The sequence below is a fragment of the Sinocyclocheilus anshuiensis genome, unplaced genomic scaffold (assembly GCF_001515605.1).
Source record: "Sinocyclocheilus anshuiensis isolate Anshui unplaced genomic scaffold, SAMN03320099.WGS_v1.1 scaffold380, whole genome shotgun sequence".
Lineage (NCBI taxonomy): Eukaryota > Metazoa > Chordata > Actinopteri > Cypriniformes > Cyprinidae > Sinocyclocheilus > Sinocyclocheilus anshuiensis.
Window position 1 is genome coordinate 54,051 of NW_015557081.1, and position 6,000 is coordinate 60,050.

Genomic DNA, 6,000 nt, shown 5'->3' on the forward strand with positions numbered 1-6,000 from the left:
TCACAAAAGTGAAACATAGGACATATTTTTTGCTATATATTTTTGGGGTTTTGCCTTGATTTTGACAAGACAAGCCAGGACTTTGTAACGCCCCTGTGGACTGTTTGTTGTGGTTTCTTCCCTTTGTGTTGGTTTAGCCTGTCTAATCATTAGTTAATCACCGTCATTGTGCTCACCTGTCTGCCTCTAATTATTCACCCCATATTAGTTCCTGTCTGTCTGAGCATTGGTGTCGGTTATTGTTAATGTTACCCCGAGTGTGTGTCATTGGAATCCTTGTCGTCCTCGTCGTCCTGCCTGCCTCCACACACCCGATTCCGTGACAGACTTTAACTTGCCTGAAGCAGTTATAAGAAATGTTTCTTGAGCAACAAATCAGCATATTAGAATGATTTCCAAAGGATCATGTGACTCTGAAGCCTGAAGTAATGGCTGCTGAAAACTCATTTTTGCCTTCACAGGAAAAAATTGTGTAAAATATATTAAACTAGAAAACAGATATTTAAAATTCTGATAATATTACATGATAATACTATTTTTTATGTGATTTTGATCAAATAAATGCAGCCTTGGTGAGCATAAAAGACTTATTTCATTAAAATTAATAACTTTAAAAAATCATACCAACTTCAAACATTTAAAGACAACATAGATTCCCTGGGAATTGAACTCTTGACATTTGTGAGCACTGCTATTTGAGCTACCGGAACGCTACATGTGTTGTAGGTATATTTGCACTATTACCTAATGTGTATGATTCCCAAAACACTGCAGATAGAACGTAAAAATATCAGTGGGCACAATTTGCCAACCCTCTCTGAATATTTTCTTTCTAATTTTTGGGGATTGGCTGGAGTTTCTGGTTTCTGTCTATACTGTATTTATAGCAAGCTGTTTGTAATCTGCTGTTATTTGGTGAGCCAAGCAGCTAAAAAATAAATAGCGACTTCATGTACATAGGAAGAATTTATGGCAAGAAGAATATGGATATTGATTTTTGATCTACTATTATAAGCGAATATATTATTTTACACAGATGCCAGACGCCAGTGCTTTATCATAGGATGCTTTGCACAGGCAAACACATTCAGAATGTCTCTCTCTTTCTCTCTCACTCCACAAATCTTCCGTTGCTGGTCTTATCAGGCAGTCTCTTTGTATTGAAGCCAGATACATAAATTCCTTTGTGAGCCCAAGTTAGAGTTTCTGTTTATTCTACTGCTGGAGGACACCTAAAACCCGAGTCCAAGGTTATCACTCTTTTTTGGAAGTTTGGAGGATTCGGAGATAGCAAATAGTACCAAAACAAATGTGTCAACATCATGACAAATGCCTTTGAGAGCTTGAACGATTGGCCTCAAAATGTCCTGTTTTCCCTAACTGCGTAAAATAACAGCCGTCTATTCATCTATTCGTAGAACCCTGTGTTGTAACAGCAGCAAAGAAGATTAAGAGCAGATTAATGATTATTGAGACAGTTTATCGCTTCAAATGTGCTATCGCTCTCTTTTAAGCTTCATCGAGCCTTAAATATCCTCATTCAGAGCATAGAGATTTACGGTGCCGAGTTTCAGTGATCTGCCACCCTGTCATGTTTACTTCGACCCTTAACAGTCGGCTCATTCTGAGAAGCTGTTCACTTCTCTCAGAGCACTTGACCTCTTTTGCAGTCTCTGTTCGCGGTACAGTCGCCATGGAATCTCTGGCACTAGCGATCAGACTCTCGGAAAATGGTAGAAATCCAAATGCCATCTGTCTTCTCAGAGGACATCATCGAAGAGGACTTGGAATAATGCGGCGATATGAAAAGCCTTGTCAATAGCATGAATCTTTCAGTAAGGATGGTCACTTCCTCTTTGACAGAAGGTTGGGCCTTTGGTCTTGCTGCTTAATCTAATGATTGAATATTCAAGAAAAACTGAAGCTTTTGAACAGGGGCAACATTAGCCAATTGTCACCATGGAAACCTTTCGGCCAAGAACGAGAGGTTAACAAGTGCCTGCGTACAAATCATCTTAATTGCGTCAACACGGCATCATAATTGAATTTCTTGCTGAAATTAAAAGCCTGGGCAAAGAACTACCTCAGGTTTGTTATCGAAATGAACGACCAAATGAGTGCCTTGTCTGTGTGAACACAAAAACAGAATTTCAGAAAAGGTAACTGTAATCACAGCCTTATGTTTTCTGTTTTCTACAACATACACTCATTGGACAAACTGTGCTACTTCCTACAAAAACATTTAAAAAAACTTTCCTTTACATACAGTCCAATTCACTGACATTTCCAGCTGAAATTAACACTATAGCGGGAGTAAAATTTCTTTTCACAGAAATTCTGATTACAGGGCCAGATTATCAATTAATAAAGACTTGTTTACGCATGGTTCCTTAAACAATACCCAAGCTAACAGAGAACGTTCTTTATTAATATTTTATATACAGTACATTCTCATAATTCTGAGAGACAACATCCTTATGTTATTTGTAGTTGATGAACATGATAAGTAACATTTTTATAACCTTTGAATAACATAAACACAACAAGAAAATTTACATTTTAATGTTGTAGAATATTAAAAATAAACATTCAAATAACATTATATTTTGGGTAAACACAGTTAGTAGAATGTTGTAAGAAACATTCTTGTACCTTTAAATAATGTTATAATCAAAACAAGAAAACTGGACATTATAATGTTCTCATAATATTAAAAATAAATGTTCAAATAATGTTATATTTAGAGTGAAATAAAGTTAGTAAAATGTTGTAAGAAATGTTTTGTAACCTTATAACTAGGACAAGAAAAATGGACATTTCAATCTTTTAGAAACATTTCAAAACAATGTTCCCACAACATTTTTATACCCTAATTATGTTACCTGGCACTATGCTATGTCCATAAAACACTTTTATCATTAGTGCATTATTTGTAAACTAGCACATTTTGATGTTTGCATCACAAAGTCAGCTATATATATGCCTTTCTGGCTTGGTAAACTTGCTCGGTAGCTCACCTGGTACAGCACTGTACTTGCAATGCCAAGACTTGTAGAAGCAGGCTAAAACGTCATGGTTGCTTCAGCAAATATGTTTTTATCTCATGTTTGTTTTTGCTTACACTTGCTTAGGTTTAGGTTAGAATTCGGTGTAGTTGGTACGTTATTTTCAAACATCATAGAGCATTAGCCTTTTAGCGCCACTCACCAGATATTTCATTTTTAAACTGACACGATACACACATCAACCAACTTAATAAAACATTGCCAGATTCACATTTATCTGTTTTGGATCAAATTTAACAGATGGTTAGTGGCACTCATTGGACATTACACATTGAAAGTGTGACGAGATGCACAAAAATAAATAATAATAATCGGAATATCATACTGCAAAAATTTTTCCAGTGAGCCAAGCTTGGTTTTCTTTCTTATTTTGTTTGATTACTCAAAGTTACAGAAACCCCCTGACTGCATGTTCCTCCATCAACGACATCTATTTAATTTCGTAAACACTGTAATTGCAACACATTCCCAGCCACTGCAGCTTTAAGAATCCTTTAAATGTTATTAATTGTCAATGGTTTTAACATTCCCCTGCTTCTCAGCCTTATCATTCTCAAAATAGCTCCACCTGATTAAGATTATTGACTTTGTGGATCTCGTTTTCTCATTAACAGCGATGCCAGTCAGAGCTTGGTGAGAATAGTTTTCAGCAGAATTCAGCAAAGGAAAAAATGATCCATTTAATAGGACCCTTTTTGTCTCCAGGGATCCAATTGTCCTGTAGCTCCCAAAACTTCCCTCAATCCACATGTTGCCATTTCAGTGATAACATTTTCCGTCCCGAAGCCTGCTCATCTGGTCCAGGGTGACAGATGGTGACCTATCAGCAAATACAATTCACGGGTCAATGATACACCAGATATTGGCATAAAGGACACTCCTGCTGCTCTTGCTCGAATGGTGGCAAATCACTCAGCGAGCTAAAAAGGATGGAAATGTCTGGCTTGTTTTTGAAGGAAGTCAAGTTTCTTTTTGAGAGAAAAATGGCTTGAGAAATGTCATATTTGGTTTTATTCAGCCTTCAGAATATCAAATGCATTTTTCTGAGCTGCTTGGTGAGACTTGTGTGTGTGTTTTTTTTTGTAAGATGTGAACACGTATACTAGTAGAAGGCGAGCGGATTTTTAACGCTGATTAGGCCTGATTAAATGCTTGAGAAAGCGAGGGTACTCATGCATACTCCTGATTAGCTGAGAGGAAGCGTTATTCATACAAACACCAATCATTAAGATGGACGAAGGTGATGATGATGGTGGTGTTGATGAGGATATTCCTTCAAAGCTCAAACCTGCGTTTGGTACAATGCTTATAATAATTCCATCCCCTCTTCATCATTCCGTCCCCTCCATCCTTTTTCCCCTTTAATTATTCATCTGACCTGTTGATGCAATCTGCCATCAGTGCAAACGAGGCCGTGTGAAGTATTTCCAAGCATCACCTGTTGCCCTGTGTCTCGAGATGAGGGGAGATTAAGAACTGGAAGGGTGGGATGGAAGAAGCTGGAACAAAAATAAACCAATGTTCAGTTTTATAAACATAGGTTTTGCACATATTCAGAAGGTTCAGCTAGGGATAAACTGGATTCTGCAGGTCTAACTATGTACACACAGGGATTTTATTATATGTAGACCTGATATGAAAGAAAGATAAACATCATTGTGCAGACCTTGTGTGACAGCACTATACTGATATTCCTTAACTATCCTGGTTACATTTTTTAAATTAAACTATTTATTAATTGTTATCTCATTTTTATCTTTTTAAATAATTTATTTGTTACATTTATTTAGAATGTATTATTTTTATTATATTTTTGTTTTTTATTTTTATTCTAGTCTAATACACACACACACAATTAATAAATTAATACAATTTAAATATTTATATAAAACAAAGTAGCATATTTTTTTTTTTTTAAATATTTAAATATTTTATATTTTTAAATCTTTTATTTGATTGTTGTAGAAGCATGCTGATTGTCAGGATGACAGAAAATTGGCTCTAAAAGGCCATTTAATTTAACTCGCCAAGAGCTAAAATCTAAACTTCCCTACATATTTAATATTATTCCTTTGCCGTGTTCCAGCACTGCTATTTCCTTTAGGAAATGCAAATTTAGTTCATTACTACTTTTCCAGGAGGACAGTGTCACATCAGCTGCCCACAACCAATTCCTCTGAAGGAAAAGATGGCGGGTCTGTGAGAGCCTAGTAAAACTACAGTATGTTCTTGTCTTGCATTTTGAGTTTTTCTGATAACAGTTCACTCTGACAAGCCAATCTGAGTGTGTGTTTCTATAACTGAAGACACAGGTGAAGAAAAGATATAACTGACACAACATAATGTCATTACATTTCTAGATTCTCCTCAAGCTTCACTCTAATAAGCTCCTAAATGAGTCTATCCCAATGCAATCAGCCTCTAATGAAAAGTAAGAGAAAATAATTTCATGGAATTCCTCTCGAATCCTAAGGCCCACTTTATCAGAGCAGATGCATCACCATGGTTACCGCTACATCCTGTCAACCTTGCAGTGTAGGAGACAGACAAGCTGACTGTGAATACTGACATTTACTGTATTATCCACCCAATTAATGTTCAAAAATGCTCACTTGCGTCCACTGATTGCGTTGCTCATTTGTGTTGTTTTAGCACCCAATTCCACTAAAGCCGTTATGCAAATCAGGTAATGCCACAACAAAAATAATGCCACACTTAAACTTCCAGAGAAAAGTAGATGTGAGAGCGATTGTTTCTGTTTTGCCGTAAGTTAATCTCATAAATACTTTCATTGCGCCATGCACTTTTCTGGGAAATGCAGGAGCGTAGCAGTAAGCCCCAAACAGCTCGACGACTCAGGCTGCATCTATAAAAGAAATGTGTATTTTTTTAATAAATAAATAAAATGAATAACAGTTTTCATGAACGGCAGAAT